General features: G+C 43.1%; 1 long non-coding RNA gene and 1 pseudogene across 5 annotated transcripts; one reads left to right on the forward strand and one right to left on the reverse strand.

The window, feature by feature from the left end:
- The first annotated feature begins 901 nt into the window (after positions 1–901).
- LOC107510396 lies at positions 902–13203 on the forward strand. Of its 5 annotated transcripts, none has more exons than XR_004953422.1 (4): positions 902–1199; positions 2861–2950; positions 5010–5176; positions 10285–13203. It is a non-coding gene; the product is annotated as an uncharacterized LOC107510396 (long non-coding RNA). The 5 variants fall into 5 exon arrangements; XR_004953423.1 differs by lacking the exon at positions 902–1199 and having other exon boundaries at positions 1935–2950; positions 10285–10634; positions 11978–13203; XR_004953420.1 differs by lacking the exon at positions 902–1199 and having other exon boundaries at positions 1935–2950; positions 10285–10351; positions 10511–13203.
- On the reverse strand, positions 7570–7688 carry LOC118609431 (annotated as a pseudogene).
- Positions 13204–23274: the final 10071 nt, after the last annotated feature.

The raw sequence follows: 23274 nt of genomic DNA on the forward strand, positions 1-23274 counted from the left end.
GGCAAGCACTGGGAGGAGAAAAAGACCCCGCGTAGACCTACATCAAACGATATCTCTAATAAGACCAGGGAAATACAGTGAACGGAGCAGGAGCTGGGTCGGCAGGGCACGAAAGGATTCTTTGAGGCCGCTCGTCCCCACGTAAACACCGCCACAGCAAACGACCATGCGTGGAATGAAGTTACGTCCCTATGTCATGTTTAACATCCGCCAGCTTTGTCCCGCGGCGGCCCGTGGTCTGCATATGACAGGGTATTTCGTAAAGACTAGAGAGTGGGTGTTCTATCTGCAAATAAGTAACAGTAATAAGTCATCAGCTCTACCTTGAAAGCACTAAAACAGAGTTTTCGGCTAGGGCTCTATTTTTGGCAGGGAAACCAGGGACCGTTTTCAAAGCTTAAGCTCGCTGGTCCTGTCCGGGAACGGCTCCCATTCCGTGGCCCTGGCTATGGCAGTCCCAGTGATGCAGGACAGGGCGGCTTCCCCGAGCGGGGGAGACAGACCGAGCCCTGCGCTAACACAGAGGAGGGTCCCTCGGCAGAGGGGGCCGAAGGAATGCAAACACACGCCAAAGCCGGAGTTAAGAGGAAAGTTTATTAGAGATGGGGTAACAGGCCTGCTCCGTGAGAGCCTGAGAGACTCAGAGGGACAGAGTCAGCAGACAGAGACAGAGCGAAGGTACTGAGAGGGTCCGAGAGAGAGACGCCGACAGGGACGGAGAAAAAGACACTGAGAAGGACCCCGAGTGTTTGGGGAATTCCGTTCCCGTCTCCTTCTTCCATTCCTGTGAGTTACCGTTTAAATACTTTGCTGACCCGTTTCCTTTGATACGGACATGTAAGGCCGTGCAGCGTGAGAGGCCTGCGGGCAGCTCCCGGCCTGTGGGCCACAGCTCCGCTACGGCGCTAGCCACAGGGAAAGAACGATTTTATTTTGTGTAGGCGCCACTTGAAGACTGATTTTCCCGCTTCCCCCTCACAGGTGTGGGGCACCGGCCGTTAGCATCCCACCAGAGACCGTCCTTGGCTCTGCAGGCGTCCTCGTGGCCTGGCTGCAGGGCTCATCGGCACGCTGCAGTCTCTGATCGTGGCTTATTTAACACTTTAGTTCTCTTGCTTCGTCCCTACATTTCTGCGGCTGGAAGGGCAGAGCCCGAAGTCTCCTGCACAGACCGACTTGCATTTGGAGCAGTGTTTCAGGTACAACCACCAGCTCGCTATCTGCGTGTGTAAATTTCCCAGGGGCCGTTTGCATTCCCCCGGCCATCCTGAAGCAGTCAGATCTCCCATCCCCACATTACAATGTGTGTGTGAAATCACTTAGAATGCAGTTTAGATATATTAAAAAAAAAAAAAAAAAAAGTTTAGGCAGGCAAATCCATTGAGTGGGAAAATCCATTAAATTTCATTCAAAATCTGTTATCCTTTATCCACGCTTTCAGAAGAATTTCACCAGTGTTTTCTTCTACCAGCACAGATAACGAAGCATTGAACGCTGTCATTTCAAAGAGGTCTCTTTGCCCGCAAACGTTTATTAAAGACTTTCCTAAATTGTAGCTCATTTTTAATGTGGAATAGAAAACTCAGCTTGCACCTACATACCCCATAACGGAACATTCTAGAATAATTATAATATACATTTCAGTAGATATACCACACTTACACAACCAGCAGAAATGAGAGAAAATCGGGTTATCAAAGAACAATGGGGTCAGTGGGAGGGCACGTGCTTAGCTGAGAAAACAGTGATATTCAGAATTCTTCAAAGGCTGCATGGGGGTAAAATTGAAAATTGACTCGGAGCGCTCAGGTGCCTGTGGTTGGCTGGAGAGCAGCTGGGAGAGGCTTCTGGAAGATGGAGCAGACCTGTGCTCTTACCAAACCTCTTTGCATTTAAGGGGCCCGCTTTTGTCTGACTTGGCTCCTTAATTTTTTTTTCCAGGGAGGGGGCGGGGGTGCTGTTGGTCAGGAAGGCACACCTTCTTCAAACAAAAAGGAAGCCCAGACGTCCAGAACCTGGTCTCCCAAACATGACTTCATATCATTACTGTCTTCCCCTGAGGCCTAAGCTGCTTTTCTAAGGACAGTGACCCTAACATACAGCTGAGTGGTCTGAATGACAGATGCCATCAGAACTACACTCTGAAGTTTCTTTCACCAAATGTACATTAGGGACTTATTTCCTCCATCATTAGGGGCTTATTTTCTATGAAGTTCTTAGTACTCAACTGATGCAGTTCAAGTGAAAAATGCAAACCTATTGGTACAACATTGTCAATCGTTCAGCAAGAATTCACTCACAAGCACTGTACACTGCATGCGTGGAATCTCTGATATGTCTTAGCCTGGCCTTCTCCTAAGTGAGAGACAGCGCTTGCATGCAGGAAGTTTATTCGAAAAGAAGAATGTGGCAGAGAGGCAGGCGCATCGGCAGCGAGGGCGGAGGGGGTAAAACGGGGCAGGAGAGGAACCCAACACAACGCTGAGCCACTGAGCTCGCTGTCACGCGGGAGGCTTAAAACGCGCTTTCCAGGGGACAAGAAAAGGAGTTGTCGTTATCGCCTGACTTCCATCCCCATTGGTCAAGGGCGGCCCCGTGACCATCACCTCTACCGCCCGCTCCCCATGTTTTTGCGCACGCGTCAGCGCAGAGCCTGGCGGGCTCCACGCCCGCGCGTCACTGCCGCGTCGCACAAGCCTGTGCGGTCAGCAAGCGATTGGGGAGGAGGAGGTGGGTCCTGGAGGACCAGGCAAAGGTGTCCATCACAGTACTTCAGAGCTGATCGCCACGGGGGGACTTAGAACACGATTTTCTAATTCCGATCAAATGTTTTTGATGGGTATTTTTTGGAGTCCTTTAGCTTTACCAGGAATAACCTCATTAACACTTTGGAGAACACAGCGAGATCTCACTAATGCAGACGTGAACCATCATGACTCATGGACTGAAGGTAAATTTATATTGGTACTACCTATTTTTTTTTTTTTAAAGATACACTTAGAAATTAAACGTGTAAACCTGACTCCAAAGAGCATTTTCCAAGCTTTATCTTCATCATCACCTCTGTACGGACAATTATATGTTGGCAGTTACCCCTGAAACCGGCCGTAGCAAGCATCCAGCAATCAGCTGCTGAAAGAATTAAAATTTGACATTGTAGTTACAAAGCAGCTTAATTCATTAACTAAGCGATAGATCTTCCCTGATCCACTACTAGATTGTTCTAGTCCTGTGCGCACTTTAGATTCATGAAAGTGTACTTTAGAGAATTAGTCTTTCTGCAAATCAGCTATTTCTCTACATCTAAATGCTTCCAGGAAGTCTGAATCAATGTTGCTTCTCTTGGTAAAAAAAAATAAGGAAAATCTAAGGATCTACTGGCTGCTTCGCACATTATTCTAATGGACTTCTTACATCTTAGATGTCTCTTCAAATTGAGGTTGTATGTTTCATCTGACCAAAATTATTTAATCTATGTCTTTTTTTAACAACTGAGGTATCATTTATATACCATAAAATTCACCTGTTTTAAGTGTAGACTTCAATGAATTTTAATATATTTACGAGGTCGTACAGCCATCACTGTGATCTAATTTTAGAACTTTTCTGTCACCCTGAAAAGAAGCCGCATGTCCATTTATAGTCCCGCATTATTCCTGCTCCAAACTCTAGTCTCTACTCATCTGCTCTGTCTCTCTACAGTTTTGCGTTTTTAGGTATTTTATATAATGAGCGTGATGCGATTGAGGATCATTCAGTCCTAGATTTTTTACAACCAGCATATACGGTTGTTCCATTCCATATGCTGTCTCTTAGTCATCTTATTTCAGCTTCACGGAGAAATCTCTGCCCTATACAATGTTAACGCCATTTAAAGAATCGTAGAATCATGTATGCAAAGTTTAAATGGATGTTGCTAACAAAGAAAAATCTGGTTTTTTTTCTTTTATTATTTGACAATTATAGAAATAACAGGCTCAGCCTTATTAAAATACTGAAAATATGTAACTACAGAAAAGTATAAAATTTTATCTTAACTTTACAATAAAGTAAAGCCACTCAATCCATTCTAATGTCGCATTTACTTTTTAAATGTCTATTTTTTTCAGCTTTCAAACCATTTGAAGTTACAAGAATATATTATATATAAATGTTAATGCCCTGCCTTTGAGAAGCATTAAATCATGTCTCTATGATATGAAAATGCTGTTGATGGATACATAACAGCCCATTATCTAGTATTACCATTTATTTGATAAATAAATCCTGTCATTACACATTTAAATTATTTCCATATTTTATTATTATACAAAGGTAATAGTAAATATGTTTAGGCATAATATTTCTCCACACATGTGATCGTTTCCTTAGAATAAATTGCTGGAAGTATAATAAATATCTCTTGTTATTGGATTAAAGGGTAGGTATAAACTTTTAATATTGACAAATGGCTTTTAAAAAATATAACCAGCCTTTAAGAGGGTCCCCAATGATCCCCGCCTCCTGGTCTTCATACCCTTAGCGGTTCCCACTCGCATTTTACACCCAAGATGGGCCTGGGCGACCAAAGGAGTACAGCAGAAGGATGGTATGCCGCCTGCAAGGTGAGGTTATAAAAGGCACTGTGTGTGACCACTGCAGACCCTGCATTTGCGTGGAATCGAATGGTATGTATTCTTTTGCTACTGGCTTATTTCACTTAGTATAATGTCTTCAAGTTTCATCCATGTCGTTCCATGTGACAAGATTTCCTTTTTCCCATCATATGTACAGCAGATCCTCAGATAACGTCATTTTGCCCAACATCGTTTCTTTATAACGTTGATGGGATGCCACGGGAACTTAACGTGCATATACATTTTGAACCCAACTAAACGAACCTTTGGCTGTTTCATTTCGACTAAGCTGTTTTTTACTATACCAAAATAAATGTTGACAGTTATCACTCTGGGTGGCAATATTACGAGTGATTAAAAAGGACTTCTATGTATCTTTCATGTTTTCCACAGTGGATATGAATTATTTTTTGCCAGACCTGGGTCAGAGCCAAAACTTAGAATCGAGGCCAAAGGGACAATTTTGCTGAAGGGCGCCTGCCGCTACCAATTGCTGTCCATCCATACAAAGGCTTCCCTTGACGGCCCCAGCGTGAGGCAGCTGGTTCTGTGGGCAGCTGGTAGGTATGAGTGGGGTACGTGGGGCATGGGGAGCATGGGGCAGAGAGGAGAGGTCTGGCTGTCTGGCTCTCTGGGGAGAGACCAGAGCTCTCTAGTCTGCAGTTAGAAGCAGGGCTATCTCACTTGGAGTAGAATGGAAATTACATCTGGATCCAGATAGAAACTGAATATCCGATATCTACATTGTCCAATTCATTCTCCAGCCAGAGGTTCATTCCCATGAACTGGGATATTTGAGCAAGTTCTGGTCTTTTAATTCAGATTAATAGTGTAATATTTCATACACGTTCCAGCATCTCTTCCCCTCGATGTTCCCCATCGGTAGGGGCCTAATAATATTCTTCCACTATCTCATTAAGGTGTCACGAAGATTTAGAAATAAATGTCTCCCATTAACCTTACTCCTTAGAATGTGGCATTTTGCCACAGATTACGTTGCCTTACAGGGACGTGTGCGTGCCTGTGTGCATACCTTTTCCTTTCTCCCTCCCTTTGAACTCTCCAGACTTTATTGCATTATTCTTCTTTCTGGTAAACGAGACAAAAGAACTGAACCCCTGTCATCTTGAAAGGTTTGCTTAATGACCATTCCAGGTGAGCACACACAGTCTTAGCTAGGAAGCATGTCGGATGTGACTAGGTAGGCCCATAAGCCTGCCTCATTTATCAATTATTAAAGAGTCATTTCATAGAACAGTGTTTTCAGTCACTTTTCAATAGACTTGAAGGCTGAGCAATTATAAGAAAAGCATAGGACCCTTAGGTTTTATCGAAGGGCCATCTAACCACCTGACATAATAACTCCGGTGACTTTTCCCCCAAGCTAAATTTTCTCATGCAGAGCAAAAGGTGATACCATTTCCCATGGCAAATAAACATAAAGAAAAGACATTTTCAAGGGGCTCTTTTATCAGAGCCGATATCTAGAGCACAGTTCTTGTCTATTGAATCATATTCCCTCATATCCAGCCTCAGGCTTCTCATGACTTTTTGAACTAATAGACTGAACAGCTGACTAAAGTTGAGATAATACAGTTCTGCTGATACATAATTCCTATATGATTCCCTTAGCATCATGTCTAAACTGGCATCCAATTTAGTTTGGCACAATTTATGACTCCACATGCCAACTGCTGCTATATAAAATTATTGTAAGATGTTTCATATTTGAGGGCGGAGAGATTAGGGACTGATAAAATAGGAAGGTAGTAGTTAAGTTCTACAATATATATACTGTGGCTCCTTTTCATTCACACTCATCACACCTGATATTTGCACATTGCAAACATTGTGGTGCCTTTCACGTGCATAGCTTGAGAAAAGACAGTGGATCTGTGCTGTCGAGGTGGCGTGGGGTCATCTTTGAGCCACCGAGCTATGACCCAATAAAACCAGCATCCCGAACTGAATTGGGACTGAAGCCTAATTCAGCCTTCTGTCTTGAATCACTCACCGAGTAACACAGAACTGGTGTAACGGGGCTGCTTTGAAGTCTGGCATGGCATGACCAACTGCACACGTGGACGATGGTCATTTTACCCAAGGGTGGCTCTCTTAGTGGGGATGGCTTCGGGTGCTTCATGTCGTGGCCTGTTATAAAGACAAAGAGCCATTCCATTCCCACATGGCAGTCTGGTTAAATCATGGGTGCTTACCTTTCGAAATATTTAGACATTTGGTTAAATTATTTTTATTATCCTAGTATGTGAATTGTCTGGTATGTGAGGACGAGCTTTCAGAATGAGATCATTTAGGATTCCTGGTCATACCATACATTGGTAACAAGCCATTCTCTATGGAGATGTTTGTTCGATGTTGAAAACATGCAAAACTTAGCATCTTTGGTAAAATAGAAGAATAACAGTTTTTGTTCAGCTTAAATGATGATTCTTTTATGGAGAAAGAAAAAAGACAACAAGAAACTCAGTTGGAAACTAGACTTTTTTCTAATATGAGTTAAGATTTTCTCATTTAGCCTTTGGGATTGCACCTCTCTTTTTGGACAGCTTTGTATCTCATTTCCAGTACAGTCGTCTATTGCCTTGAAGCCTCTCACAAAGAATTTAATCCTTGGCAGTGGGAAGAAAGAATCCCAAGGGGCAAATCAGGGGGAGGGAGCCGAGGGGAGGGACTAGCCAAGCTGAAGGAGGTCTACTTGAATTGAAAAAATCCTTTAGGCACGCCAAACACGTGAAATTTTCAAAGACACAAAGATCTTACATAGTAAAAACAGAGGTAAACCTCTGCCTGCAGGAAATGTTCTTTTTAGTACTCCAAATTGTGGAGTCAGTGTTATTCTTTTTTTTTTTTTTTTTAGGTGAGGCAACCCTTGGTTGACCTTACAGATTGCAAGGATCTTGTCAGCTTACAATCCCTTATTTTATTTTTTTTACACCTACAGCACTCAGTCTTCCTAGGTGGTCTCCCATCCAAGTACTAACCAGGCCCGACCCTGCTTAGCTTCCAAGATCAGATGGGATCGGGCTTGTTCAAGGTGGCATGGCTGTAGACAATGCATTATCCTTGAACAAGAATATTATTCTGACCTTCTGGAAACCCTAGTGTGACTATATTTGTTCCTAGAGACGTGCAGAAGATGATTGAGCACTAAGCTGTATTAATTTGTTTCAGGTTTAAACTAGAATTGTTTGTCTCCAATATCTACTGTTTTAGGAACTGAAAATACGTTCTCAGTGATTCTCATTCCAGATCTTTATTTGGGCATTTACTTCCACTTAATCTTCTTTGACTGTATCAGGTAGAGTTCTTCAGTTATAAGTAACAGTAGCGGCCTCTGGTAAATTTAAGCAACGAGGACTTTATGGGCGAATTGGGGAAGCTTGAAGGATTGAGGAGAGAAGGCTTATGACCCAGTGTTGGAAAAGAAAGAACAAGAAAGCTCACATGAGTCTCCACAGCATGAACTTCTCAAAAGCTGGGTCCAGAATGAATAACTAAAATCCCAGGAAGAGAACATTTGACTGGTGTAGCTAGAGTCAACTCTTCTTTCCTTGGCTAGGGGAAGGTGGGGGGTCTGAACAACAGTCCCACCAGGTAGTGTCCAAAAGAAGGGATGTGGTATTCCCAGAAAGGAAATCGGGATGTTGTTCCTGAAAATGTGGACTGAAAGCTGGGCAGCTGAAAGAAATAAACCCAAACAACAACAAAAAACACACAAACGTGCGCGGTCTCCTGCCCTCCCCCAGTTCACTCTGTTTCTCTTCCTTTTGTATATGTTGTCTCTCCTTCTCTTTTTTATCGTTTCTGCCTTTCTTACCTCTTCCTTTTTCTTGCCCTTTAAAACTTATCTGTCATCTTAGCTTAGGAATTTCTGTCACTGTCCCTTTTCCTTTACCAGAGATCCGAATATCAAAACCGTGCCACCTAAAACAGCTGGTCCTTGTAGACGACTGTGTTAGCTAAGCAGAGAGATGTCTACATGGTGTGATTTTTGAAGATATATTCCTGAATTTATCCTTTCTAAACTACCAGCTCACTCAACTACCTGCCATTATGCCTAGAATTTAAATGCTATAAATTAATTTCTTTAATTAAAGCAAGGAAGCTTCAGGAATTTTCCATCGAAAAGATATTAATCTGTTATCTACTATCTCTATCTTATGAAATCAGTCAACCTGCTATTAAAAGAAGCCAGGGCACAGCCTGCCTAGCCAACATAAATATGGCAGAGTAAAATGAGCATTTCCTGTCAAGGCAGAGGGTATAGGTCTGACCTCAGATCTACCTCTTTCAGCCTATGTGACCCCAGTGAAATTATTTATCTTTTTTAAGCTTCATTTTACAACATCTGTGAAATGGGGTATAGTTTTTATCACGTTTGGTTGTTAGAAAAACTCAATAAAATTATAAAGCACTTACTACACTGCCTGGCACATAATGGATAGTCAGTAAAAGTTAAATTTCTTCTTTCAACAAATAGTTAGTGAATACCCACTGTGCCCCACACACTATGATAGATGCTAGGGATACAGTGGGAGCAAAACAGACATGCTTCCTACCATCTTGGAGGTTACATTCTGGTGGGTAAGACATAGACTAATCAAAATCTAACATAGAAAGTACTGGTACCAATAGACATATTAATTAGAGGTTCACAGACAATGGCTGCTGACGACTGAAAGTGTCCGCCCCCCCCCCCAAATTTCACATGTTGAAACCTAATCCCTTGTATGATGGTATTTGGAGGTGGGGCCTTTCGATGATTAAGTCACGATGGTGGAGCCCTCATGAATGATTAATACCCCTATAAAGGAGACCCCAGAGGGCTCCCTCACCCCACCTACCATTGAGTTCACAGCGAAAAGACAGCCATATGAACTAGAAAGCAGACTCACCAGACACTGTATCTGCTGGTGCCTTGACCTTGGACCTCTCTAGAACTATGAGAAATAAACGGGGTTTTTTGTTGTTGTTGTTGTTGTTTATAAGCCACCAAGTCTATGGCATCTTGTTTTTGCGGCTTGAGTGGATGAAGACAATGGCTCTCACACTACATAAATTAAATACAGGTATGGACTAATTAAGGGAAATGGTCACATTCTGTCAAGCCACAGTGAAGTCACTGGAGATAGGTGATTGACCACTCTGGGTGTCAGGGGAAATTGCCCCATCTCTCACCTATCCAAAGATGATTTTATTAAAGAGACAGTATTTCTATGTTTGCTTAAGAAAGAGGAGACCAACTTAGGATTTTTTATGAAGAATCTGAAGGAGATTGAAATAGTGTATTTTAATGATATAAGCACTAAATGAATTAGTCTCTGAGCAGTTGTTGAGATCAAGATCAAGAAAAGGAGACAACCCAAAAAACTCTATTTTCAGAAAAAAATCTGCTGAGTGTTTGTAGCAAAGATTATTAGAAGCCACTACCTCATTTCCCATTCTTTACTAACAGTAATCCAATTTTTTTAGCTTGGCACACACTACTTCTCAGCTAAAAGACTAAATTCCCCAGTTGCCCCGTTCCTGGGTGAAGCCTTATAACTAGGTGATGAGAAGAAAGGAGAGGTATTTTGGGGGTACTTCTGAAGTCTCCTAAAATGGAGGGGTAATCTCTTAATTTTCCTCTTCCTCTTTACTCCGATAGAAAGAGCTTGGGTCCCTGATACTTTCTGCTTCAAGCCTTGGACCACCTTTCCCCAGACTTCTTCCACGTAAGCAGGAAATAAACTGTCTAGTTTAAGCCATTATTTCTTATTTCTTTATTTCTTAGCATATGTTCAAATTTTATCATAACTGATAAATTGCTTTGGTAATATACTAAATATTTTGGGGTTATAAAATAAATACATCGCATAATCTTTTTATTCCAGAAACTTACATTGTGTTGATCCTTAGAGTTACAGAAAACTTTAAGAAGTCAGAGGGGTAGCCTGGAGCAGATCACATAGGATCTTCTGGACCATTATAAAGACATTGGATATTATTCTATGTATGGTGAGTTTTGGTGGCACGATTTTATTTAATTTTTAAAATATCAGGTTTTTTACTTCTGGCATGGTACACAGGGTAATTTGAAGAAATATTCTCACCGAGAACAAGAACAAAAAAACCCTGGAAAAAATGTTTTAAATAGTCCTTAAAAGCATTAGAGAACCAACAAGTCAATTAAAAATTACAGGGCGAAATTTCAGGAAAAGAAGAAAACCCACAAATATAAGCATGGCAGTTAGGGAAATTTTTTCTATAGAGCCCTTAACCAGTTCCAGAAGTGGCTGAGAAGTTGAGAGACTAAGTTGTGTTTTTGACAGATTTGTGGAGCAGAGGGGAAAAAAATAAAATCACAAACCTGGGAAGCTCTTCAGGCTTTGAGTTACTCCTCCAATAGGCTACATTTTGGTCCTAAGGTTTAGCTGAGAGTCAGCTGACCTTCATAGTCAGCTGACCTTCACAGTCAGCTGACCTTCACAGGGCTTGAGTCTCAGCTCCAGATGATCTTAATCATGAAATTGAATTGCTAGAGCCCCTTGTTGCCTATAGAAGCAAATTTTTCTAAAAATGTCTGGCACCCCAAATAACCAAGTGCATAAAGGGAGACATAAATAGAAAAGTAGCTAGACAAGAGATAATAGAAACCAACCCACTGAGGCTACCCAGCACAGACTTAAAAATAGCTGTGTTTAATATGTCAATATCACAAAAAGACAAGGCTGAGATCTAGAAGTAAACCGAAAATTTAAAAATGAGCCAAGTAGAAATTTTATAACTGAAAAAAATGCAATAAGTAAAATTTCGGTAGTCCATGGAAGAGATTAACAACAGATTAGATAAAGCCCAAAAGAGAATTAGTGAACTAGAATAAAGAGCAATGAGAAGGGTAAATATGTGGATAAATATAAATAAATAAATATTGACTGTAAAAAAATAACAATTTCTTGTGGAGTTTTCCATGGATATGAAATTAAAACACAGCAATGGCATATAAGTCCGGAAGAGGGTAAATGGGGTTTAAAGTTTCTCAGATTTTGCCTTGTCTTGTAAGAGGGTAAAAATACCAATTAATATTATACTTTGATACATTAATATTGTAATATCTGCAGTAAAATAATAATAAGAAAATATATAACTTCTAAGCTAATAGAGGGAGAAAATTAGAATATTAATAACAAAATCAAAAGACAAGAAATGAGGGAAAACATAAAACGGAAGAAACATATAAACCAAAATCAAATTATACTAATAATTACATTAAATGTAACTTAGCTAAATGTTCTACTAAAAATATAAAAATTGTCAAACTGGATAAGAAAGCAAAATCCAATTACATCTTGCTTATACAGAAAGGTTGGGAGTAAGACGGTGAAAAATGAAATGCCATGCAAATACTTTAAGGAATCATTCTGGCTGTCGTGAGGATAATGAACTATAGGCCAAAAAGAAAAAGGCAACTTGTACAGAAGCACGAGATTTATTTCAAGTGAAAAGTAACTGGCCAAGAGGTTGCTGCCGCTCAGATGCGCCACAAGGCGCGTGCGCTTAGATGCTCTGAAGCACTGGAGGAGGATTATGCACACAAAGGGAAAGAACATCGTCCTAAGGAACACTGGTTGCAAGAACGAATGCCTCCCCTGCCGTATTTCCCCCCTTTGTTATCTGCGCGCTGTTATTACGGTCAAACTAAGGAGAAAAGAGTCCTGGCAAAAGGGCAGGGGACTCCTGAGACTCATGAGGGCCCCAGGGGGTGTGAGAAATCCCGAGCTAGAGGTCATCCCACTGTACTGTTCAAACCTGCCGCAGGTTGCCCACGAGGTAGCGGTGCCCTTGACGTCCTAAAAGGTCAAATTTTAATCCAAAGATACTCTTTCCGAAAGACCTGTAATTTTTCAGTTTCAGAAATACTGGCTTGCAGATCCCTGAAATAATTGAACTATTCTTTAATATTGGTTGTTTCTAATCTCATAAACATGAAGGCAGATATTTAAAGTGAATGCTTAGCTCCCATTTGCCAGCAAAGGATGGAGAACATGCTAAGTCATTAGTAAGAGAGTGTTACAGGTGGTGGAAGGATGAAGGGAAAAATAAAGAAATTCTTTATCAATTCTACTTAGGTTTCTGGTCACGTTATTAGGAATATCAAATTTGCTAGTTTATGGCATCTTATTAGCTCATGTGTTACATAATCCGGAAGGGACAACATGTAAGCATTCATAGATATTTTAAATATTATTCCGTAACTGATCCCACTTGCTTATCTTCCCATTCTGAAGACAAAAATCTTGGTTGCAAAGATATTTGGGTCAATAAGTGAAGGTACCTTTCTACTAAACAGCATATAAAGGGGTTCTCACGATCACCGAGAACTGAGAAGAGAATCCAAATTGTGGAATGAACCAGGCTCGGTCAACTTAAGTATAAATAGTCATTATGGAAACCATAATTAAAATATAGCCATGCAAGAATTTGGGCGAAATACCTAATTTTCCTCATATTTAGAAAATTCTTGGTTAACAGTTAATGGAAAATTCTGATTTAAACTGGTTTAAACATAAAAAAAAAAAAAAAAAAATTACTTCACATCAATGGAAGCCCAGAGGTGGGGCAGCAATCCCGACTGGTGACTTAGTTGTTCAACAAAGCCATCGAATACCGACGTTCTTTCCATTCATCCACTCCGCCAGCTTCGGAGGACAGGTGTGGCTGAGCGTATTCCCAATGCGAGAAGGAAGTCCCTCTCTTCCCTTACCGCTTTCATAAGAGGAAGGAAACCTTCCCCCAGGCCCCCCACTCCTACCAATTATTTCTCATTAGGCCACGTTCCTAAATCATTTATTTACGGGCAAGGCGAAGGAGATGTCCACGGTGGGTCTCGATTGTTCATCCGGTGAGTGTTATGGGTAGTGAGGAGCCAGCCACGGCTAACCCCGCACCCGCACTGCCGGCAGAGGAAACTGTCTCCCACCCGGCCGTGCCCGGATCCTGTGCTCCCCTTGCTTCTATGTCATTCCTGCTTCTCCATCCATTTCAAAACGGCCCCTGAGAGAATATCTTCTCTCTGCTATGATACCTGTGGAACATCCTCAATCTTTCCACTTCTTTGTCTGCAGTTATTAAACATACACATTTTAGGTGAGAGTGTCTTCGTCGGTTTGATTTCTGTACCTCGTTGCTTCCGTTCCTATCAGCCGTTAGGAAGATTTGTGCAACACTATTCCCCAGACAGAGGGAAGTCTCCTGCCTTCTCCGCAAAAACAGGCCTGCAGCACCTGCCTTTAAAAGCAATGTTTTCTTTGCCTTGCTGTGGAATTTGGAGAAAGGATAAATGTCTCGTCAAGGATCTACTTCATTATACCCCCCAAAATGTTTTCTGTTGGTACTTGTTGTATACTACCAGCAAATGTATTCTTTGGCCTCATAAATGTAGCTAAAACTAACCAGGGGCTGAGGTTTTATTGTTCAACTATTTATGTCCACTTATGTGTAGATTTTAAAGACAAAGTGATTATATTTTTAAATTGTCTCAAAAAATTAAAATTTTTGAGAGAGATTATCAAATTATACAACTTCAAAGCCAATGGGTCAAATTAGAATTATTTTGGTCTAATTATGAATGAATTTTGTCTAAAGAATAAAAAATAATATTTAATGCTAAAAAAAGATTTGGCTAATCAAATAAGCTGAAAGTAGATATGTTTCTTATATTTTATATATATATGTATATATATATACATACATATATATACATATATATATAATATTACAAAATAGAATGCCTTTTAACCTCTTCAAGGAAACGAATTTTTCCCAAAAGACTCACTAGTGTGAATTGAGGTCTCAGGAAAGGCAGAAAAGCTTATAAATTCAGAATAAGTCCGGAGAGTTCCTCTCCTATTATCTCTTCTCATTCTCACTGTCTGTAGTCATTATTCCATTTTCATTGTTCCCCTCTGGAAAGCAGAAAATGCAGTGCTTCCGTAGGCCCTCGGGGAGCTAGGTTTAATTAAAGTTTGAAAAGCACATTTGAAAATGAGGAATACTAAACCAGAAATAATGTGTAATGTTTTTTTTTTTCTCAATGCATGTTTCACTAGAAGTTTAAAGAGAGAGGGGAAAATGTTGAATAAGAAAAGAAACGAGGAAATATTAAACCTGATTTAACATTAACTGGTCAGTTATCAGCAGCGAGCAGGAGTAGAGTGTCCTGGGTACCGCTGGCGGGGACGGGTACGAGGCCCTGGTGGCCATTAGACTGTCCTGAAAAACCCAACTTAAACATTCAACAGACACTACTATGGGAAAGGTGCGAGGTCGTCACATGTCACGGGGTGAGTCCCACACAGACAGCAGCAAAAGGATCATGAACAAAAAGCTTCGCACTCTCGCCACATGCAGCAAGGAGCGTTCATTTCGTGCCGCTCAGCCACCTGAGGCAAACTCACGAGGTCGTCATCTTGTGTCACGTGCCGCGTTTCTGGAAATGCCTATTTCTTCTTGTCCTCTTCTGTACGGGAGGCTACAAGCCATTCCTTTGAACTTGGTCCCTTGGGCTATTGTCTTCTATTTTCTTTTTTTGTTTGTTTTCTCGTTGACTTTCTAATTGTTTTTCACTCTGCACAGAAGTTAAGCCTCAAAATGAATTTATCAAAATGAATATCCATTAGTGGGATTACTACTTGAGAACTGACCGATTATTCAACAGATTCGTCAATCTGTTCATTGGAGAGTTGGCAGCCATCCTATTTGAAGTCGTAGTTTTGAACCCAAGAAGGATGCGATTATCAGATGAAATTTCTAAACCACAAAAGGCTGATATTCGGTTTTACTTCCATGTTGAATCATTGGTATCCAGTCCATACTAGAGGGTCCTGGGAACTTGCTTTATGGGTTCTTTTTTTGGGATTTGACCTTCTTATTTTAAGAACAGTCCCAACCTGTAGTTGGCAACTTTTCATTGGCAACATATCCTCGTCTACTATCCCAGACTTTGTTACCATGAGACTTAAGCAGGCACATATGTTTAAATTGACAAAGATATTAATAAGCAAGAATGTGGGTAGAGATCAAAGGCAAGCATGGGTTAATGCTCAGTTTATAAGAAATGATCTCAAATAGAGATTGAACTGCACTCTAATTGTTCCCGAAGTATCCTAAGCAATAGCATCTGACTGGACTGAGAGGTTGAAATGACAACATTAAGTTTTAGAAGTTCTTTGCTCACCTTAAAGCCGAGCAAATAGGGGCTTTCAAAATCTAACATGAGGGTTTTTAAAGCTCCATTTTTGCATTAAAATGTTCTCGTCTCTCACTTGACTATTGATATCTAACAAGTTACATAGGTTAGTGAGTCTCATAAAAACATGATTTTGATTTATGTTCAAAGAACTCTTCTACCTATGACTGTGAATTTGAAAATGATTATAAAGTTGACAGAAAAGTGTGAATTGTCAAAGTCAATTAGCTTAATTTTCATCAGTTTATTCTTTATTTTTTAGGCTAGAACTTATCTTTATATTGTAATAAAGTCTCTCTCTAATAAAATAAATGGTTCTAACGAATGACTTATAAAATCAAAGACTTTACTTTAAAAAACTACAAGCAAATGGTTACCGGGATTTGGGGTTGTTTTGTTTTTTTACCTTTAAATTGTACCACTGGAAAGGGGGAAAAAGTGTCTCTCTAGTTTACAAAATAAACTGCCCCTGATCCGCTGGGGGAAAAAAAAACAACGACAAAAAAAGCAAAGCTGGAAATATGTAGTGTGAGGGCGGCCAGACTCGGTTTGTAACTGAGACACGAAAATCTTGGCTTGTATTTCTCGTTCCAGCATTGACCTATCTCATAAGAGTCTTATCCTGCCTGTCTCCCTGCCTCAATCAACGGGGGTTATTTCCACTTGTTCAGATGTAGCGGCATAAGCTCCAGTCCTAGAGGCGCCAAGCAGGAGCCATGGCAACCTTGAGCAATGACAAGATTAACACGTCTTGAACAAAAAATGGAACCCCTCCTTTCAGTTTTTGGACCCTAGGGGGAATCTTTGCATCTTGGCTCTCGAGCCTATGAATGCAAATATTGCCCAATTATTTATAGGGTGTGATACATTATTTCATTTCCATTGTTCTTTAAACCAAAACAGGTTGGTGAATAGGAAAACAGGCGATTGCGCAAGCAGCGGCAGGGAGGCAGGGAAGAGCATCGTGTTATTTCAGAAAGGATGAGCACTCCCTGGCCCAAGCTGAGAGCTTGTCTAAAAGAGGAATAAGACGTGAGGTTGGGAAAGCAGATTGGGGAGATTACAAAGAACCTTGAATGTCAGCCCAATAATAGGAAAAAACGTTGGTGAGAGTTTATACAATACTAAATATGTATCAGGCATAATGTTTGGACCTCACCTGGGTTATTGCATCCATTCTTGACAACCAGGGCTGTGAATCAGTCGGTATTCACCATTACCACGAGAACCATTATTACCCTCTTTTCACAGATCTTGGAGAACTTCCCCAACAGTGACATAGCTTAGCTGGTGAGAGGCAAAGCTGGCGTTAGCGCCCAGGTCACTCTGACTTCGCAAGATGATCTCTTAGACTGCCAGGAGTTTGGGTTTTATCCTACAGGTTGGGGAAGTTGGTTCATCTGTTTGTTTTGAATTTTTATCAAAATTATGTATGTGAGAAGGATCAAACAGTTCTACAAAGCTCATTATAAAAACAGTAATCCTCTTCTCTTCCTGTGCCTACCATGAAGTTTTTCCTCCCAGAAACAAACTCTTTTAACTTCGTTGTTGTTGTTGTTGTTGTTTTTACTGTAATTTACCTCTAAGTCTTTAAATAACATTATTGAACTGTTTCTTGATTTCCATCGGTTATGTTATCTATTTCTATTACACATGATTTGGATTATCTCTTTCTCCACGTCCCTATCTGCATTACGTCCTCGATACAAATACGCAATTTTGTTCAACGATATTCACTATTTACATTATTTTAACTAGGTAGACACTATTGAGACTCGAGTCACGTAGTAACTGACGCTGTCACTTTTCCTTTCTTCAATAACCTTTTGCTTTTCTTGGCTTTAATAATCTTCCTTCCTTCCTTCCTTCCTTCCTTCCTTCCTTCCTTCCTTCCTTCCTTCCTTCCTTCCTTCCTTCCTCTCTCTCTCTCTCTCTTTCTTTCTTTCTTTCTTTCTTTCTTTTTTCAATTTGCTTAGTTTTCTGTCTCCAAACTGTCCCCTCAAGGTGTAACTCTCCATTTAATACGTTCAAATATTCCAGGTGTCCTTCAACTTCAGATCCTGGAGACGCGTCTCCCAGAGCCCTCGGCCCTGGACCCCCTGCTCTGCCTGGCGGGGCTGTGTCCTGGGATCTCCCTTTGCCACCCTCCTGAGTATCCCCTTTGCTTCTCTCTTTCGTTAGCTCTCCTGATTCCTGAATGTCATGTCCTTCTTTTTATTTGATTACTTATTTTTTTGGGGGGGGGCGGGGGCAGGGAAGAATACCTCTTCCACTACCTGCTGAAAAAAAAGTGGCTGGGAAGTGAATCTTCGGAGAACTCTCATTCTTCTGAAAACATCATTCTTCAACCCTTAAACTTAATGCTATGTTTGGCTGGAAATAGAATTCTGGGTTAAAATATCTTTTTGCTCAGAGTTTTGAAGGCTTCGTTCCATTGCTCTCTGCTGGTGTGGAGGAGCCCGAAGTCAGTCCGATCCCGGAACATTTGCCCGTAATCCGTCCCTCCCACTCACCCAGCGCCTTACTCTCTTATCTTTGTTTTCTTAAATTTCATGGTGAAGTGGCTTGGTGTGGGTATATATTTATCCACTGGGCTGGGACCTCGGTAAGCCTGTTAAATCTGGAAACTCTTGACCTTTAATGCTCGGAAATTTTTTCAAATTATTTCTTTGATCGTTTCCCCTCCTCCATTTTCTCTGTTCTGTCTGTCTAGAAGCCTTGTTCAAACGTCAGTCCTCCTAAACTGGCCTCTTTTCTCTTCTCGTCTATTTTCCATCTATTGGTTGTTTTGTTTTATCTTCTTGGAGATTTCCTCATCTTTACCTTATCCCGCTCTCCCCGAGTTTTTCATTTACGTTATGAATTCTGTAATTTTTAAGATCTCCTTTCTGTTCTCCGAAGTCTTTTATTCCCCCGACAGTTTCTTTCTTGTTTCGTTACTGAATTATCTTCCTCTATCTCCTTGAGGATATGAATGGTATTGTGTTTTCTTCTCCTTGAATTGTTTTTGTTCCCTCCAAGTGACTTTCCTCAGATGTCCTCTGCTGCTTGGCTGGCTGTCCTTTCTGTAGCGTGGAGCATTTAAAAAGCTGACCATGAGTGAGCTTTGTTGATGGTGGGCTTCGGGGCTGTTCTAGTCAGTCAGTATCACTGGGGAATGTGAGGGTTAAATTTCCTGTGCCCGCCTGGCGAGGCTATGGTGCCCAGTTGTCCGGTCAAACACTACTCTAGACAGTCCTGTGGAGGCATTTTGCGCCTGTGATTGACATCAATAGTCAGTCAGCTCTGAAGGAGGTTACCCTCAGTAATATGGTGGGCCTCGTCCAATCAGTTGAAGGCCTTAGGAGCAAAGAACCAAAGCTTCTCAGAGAAAAGACTGTAACGACGAAATCCTGCCTTAATTTCCAGCCTCTTAGCCTGCTGTACAGACTGCAGAGTCCACATTGCAACATCAGCTCTTGCCTGAGTTTCCAGCCTCCTGCTCAATAGATTTTGAGCTTTCTGGCCCCACAATTACATAAACCAGTTCCTTAAAATAAATCTTTTAATACACATATACACATATCCTATTGATTGTGTTTCTATGGAGATCCCTAACTGGTGCAGGGAGCCTCTGTTGCCTGTATCTTTAGACTTTTCTCCTGGGCTGGTCAGATTTATTTTAAAAGGTTCTTAGAAAGGCAACCTGGCTTCCAGGGGGATCGGAAGGATGCAGGATTTTTCTTAACCCTCTGATTTCACTGTGGTACCCCAAACTTAAACTGTGCCTGGTAACTCTCAAATCAGAAACCCTCTGACTTACTCTCTCCAGAGAATAAAAATCCTTTTCCCGAATCAAGTTGAATTGCACTGAATTCTTGGATACCGTGCGTGCTGGTGTCTGAGCATTGTTGGGTGGTGTCTGGGGAGGTCCCAACCCCCACACTGGAACTGGGTCCAGGAACCCCAACTAGCACCATAATTCTGCGTATACATTAGGGTTGCTTTTAGCCGCGCACAGCAGAACCCCTAGTTATGAGCAGGTGGCTCAAAGGAATGCGTGTTTCCTCTTTTCCGTGTAAGAAGTCGTGAAGGACGGCGTAGACCTGGGCTCAGCAGCTCGACAGTGACGAAGCTGCCGTTTGGGCTTCTCTGGGTTTTTCACTTACACTCACCGCCTCACGGTTGCAAGATGCCTACGGCCTCTCCAGATATCCCATCCACATTCAAAACAAGCAGAAGGGGAACGGGAGGGGGGACGTAGCCAAAGCGACTTCCTCTTCTCAGGAGCGAGGAGACTTTGCAGAAATTCCACTGTCTTCAGAGTTCTACTCAGGCCTCATTGGCCAAATCCCGATGATATAGCCACAGTAGCCGAAAAAGAGGATGTGAAAGCTGGGATGAAATTGTCATGGGGGTATGGAAAAGCCTGGATCCCTTGCCCTGGCTGGGAACATTACTGTCCTGAACAACCCTGAGATTCCACAGCAAGGAAGAAGAAGGGACGAGAGGCGGGGTAGGCAACTGGGAATTTGTCTCACTCTCCACAGTGGAGCCACCAGGCTCGCCCCGAACCTGTCCACTGGCAAGAAGTTGTAAGGTCCGTGCTGTTCCTCAGAGACATTCCGTCCACAAACGGATGCTGAGTGGGACCATTTTCCTGCGCAGTGCTAGGTGCTGGCTGCTGGGAGAAACACTCGCCAGCTCCTAGCAAAACCGAAACAGTGCACAAAGACAGCGCCCCGCAAGGCGCCAATACGTGTTTCGTAATGAGTGAATGAAGCGACTCTGATGCCGTAATTATATGAAGCAACACAAAAGCTTTATCGTGACGACTCTGCATTCTGCCGCTTTTCTTTTAAGCAATAATTTTACATTTACAAAGTCCATCGTTTGCCAGAATCTAGAGCAGCAGTACCCAGCAGAACTTTCTCCCGTAAGCCAAAAATGTTCTGTGTTCACACCGTCCGACATGGTGGCCACCAACCGCACACGGCTCCCGAGCACGTGGAGAGCGGCTGGTGAAACTGAGAAAACGAATTTTGAAATTTCGTTTAATTTTTAACTCATTAAAATGTCAATATCCACATACGGCTCGCGGCCACTGAGTCGGACGGCGCGGTTTCAAATCCGCATCCGCGTGTCTTTCTCCTGCAGCCTCTCCTCTCCGCCCACCGCCGAAAGGATGACAATGGGGCCATTTCCTTTAGAAAATAAACACTCGTACAAAACGAGTTCATAAACTATTTACGAGAGAATTAGGTTTAGGTATCGAAATCGTAAGGCTGATATTTGGTGGTGGCGGTAGCTGATTACATCTTCACACGTATCAGAGCATCCGACTATCACAGTTTCTGTTAGCCTGCCTCGTAGTGAACACGGGACACATTTCTTTCTAGAAGAAGGAAATGTTCCTTTCTGTGTCCCGGAGGGGTCGAGACGGGGCAAGACTAAGTTAGCTGAGTAAACTGCCACAAGTCGGTTCACTGAGGAAGATACCTAGAGCGTATTCTCTCTATTGACACGTTCTGAAATTAAACTCGAAATAATCAAAATGGGTGACTTTCTGAAGTTCTTTGACATCCTCGGCAACTGAAATAGACTTGTTTGGGGACCCGTCAAGAATTCAGGGGACCGGCAGGAGAGGCCGCACCGTTGGCCTTCTCGGATTTCACTTTGAAGGGACAATAAACAATCCCTCCCTGAAGAGAGGCAGAGTGAGTTTGCCTCTCCAGTTCAAAGGAGACGGGAGGTGTGAGGTGAGCCGAGGGAGCACGGGGAAGGCTGTGGCTGAGCCTGAAAGCCTCCAGCAGGAGTGTGTCAGCGTCGACCGGGCGGAAAGGTACAAACCCCAAATGCAAAGGGCCTCAAGGTTCAAGGGAACCAAGGGAACCCCGCGCCTGCCTTGTTTGCCTTCGCCATTCGGGTTTCAATGGCGGCATGAAACTTCCTCATGACCGCACCTTTCTTGGCCACGGATGGTTATCTACGTAAACAGGGGCTGGTCGCGGACTCTAATTTTTCGGGTACTGTCCCCTTGGACGCTGGCTTCCTGCTTCCTCTAGAGCTGACCCTGCCCCTCTCTGAGTTCTGGTGGCACTCGGGTCATCTGGGGATCAGCAGTTGGGGGGGGCAGCTTTGTGCAGGGAAGGTGACTGTCGATGACAGAACGGGAACAGAGCAGAGAGAGGACACCGGGTAAAGCTCCCAGAACAGAGAGAAATGCTGAGAGCCGGGGCGAAGACCGGAGTGTACATGGAGAGGAGGTGGCCGACAAATGTCACAGAAATTTGAAACGTAAAATCCCAAATCTCCGTGGTTACCGATTGCATGTTCAGACATGAGTCAGGCCCTTCGATGAGTTCGGTGTTGGACACGCTGAGTTTGGGGTTCGTGGGAGCGGGACAGATGTGGGAAGCAAGCGGGTGGGGAAAGACCGGAGCGCACAGGCAGGTCAGGACGGAGAATGTGGACTGGCGCTTGGCGGCCATCACGGAGGCGGGCTGCTCGGACCTCTCGCGGGGACAGCCGCACCTGCGCCCGCGCACCTGCGAGGCGCACCTGCCCCGCGCACCTGCGAGGCGCACCTGCGCCCGCGCACCTGCGAGGCGCGTAGCGCGCGCTCCACCGCGCCTCCTCCCGCGGCTCCCCTGCGTCCGAGCACACTCCGTCCCTGCGGGGCTCCTCCGACGCGCACTTCCAGGACCACGCCGGGCTCTGAGGCCCTTCCTCCCGCGAGGTCCCTCCTCCCCGATCCTCGCCCCTTCCGCTGTCCTTTCAGAGACATGTCCGCTGGGCCACACGCGGGTCCGAAGACCCTCCCTCCCTCTCCTATCCCCGACGGGCCTTTCCCCCGGGACCGCTCTCCCACGGCCGGGTCCATGTCGGGGTCCGCTTCTTGGAGAAGCTGAACTGACACTGGGGTCGTCGATGGGAAGGTAGAGAATTACTAAGAGAATGGGAGTCCCTTAGACGCGCCCGGGAGAGCCTTGGGACGAGGAGAAAAGGGGTCGAGGTCACTGTTCCCATTTCACAGAGGAGGAAAGCCGGCGGCTCAGAGACGTGGAGTCAGTGGCCTACGATGTGCCAGGTCTAGGGAGCGCTCAGAAAAGATTTGGTCAGTGAATGGACTGCACAGACCTCCCTTCTGACCTCCAACGGGTTGTATCCTCGCGTGATGTTTTTTTCCAACAGCCTCTTTGCTCGGGAGTGTTCTTATCTAATTAAGTCACGCATTAGTCATAACCTCCAAAAAAAGTCGCAGCAATGAAAAATGCGAAAAGCGGCTAGACCAGGAAAGGCCTGTGGCTACTCTATTTAGTCCAAAACAGAAAAGCTACTTAAAAGATTATGACTGATTAGGACACGCGGTTTGAGTGGACCAAAGCTCTGGAAGCCCGACCGGCCAGTGTTTTCCATCGACGACCTCCC

Source organism: Rousettus aegyptiacus, unplaced genomic scaffold (assembly GCF_014176215.1).
Source record: "Rousettus aegyptiacus isolate mRouAeg1 unplaced genomic scaffold, mRouAeg1.p scaffold_m13_p_11, whole genome shotgun sequence".
NCBI lineage: Eukaryota > Metazoa > Chordata > Mammalia > Chiroptera > Pteropodidae > Rousettus > Rousettus aegyptiacus.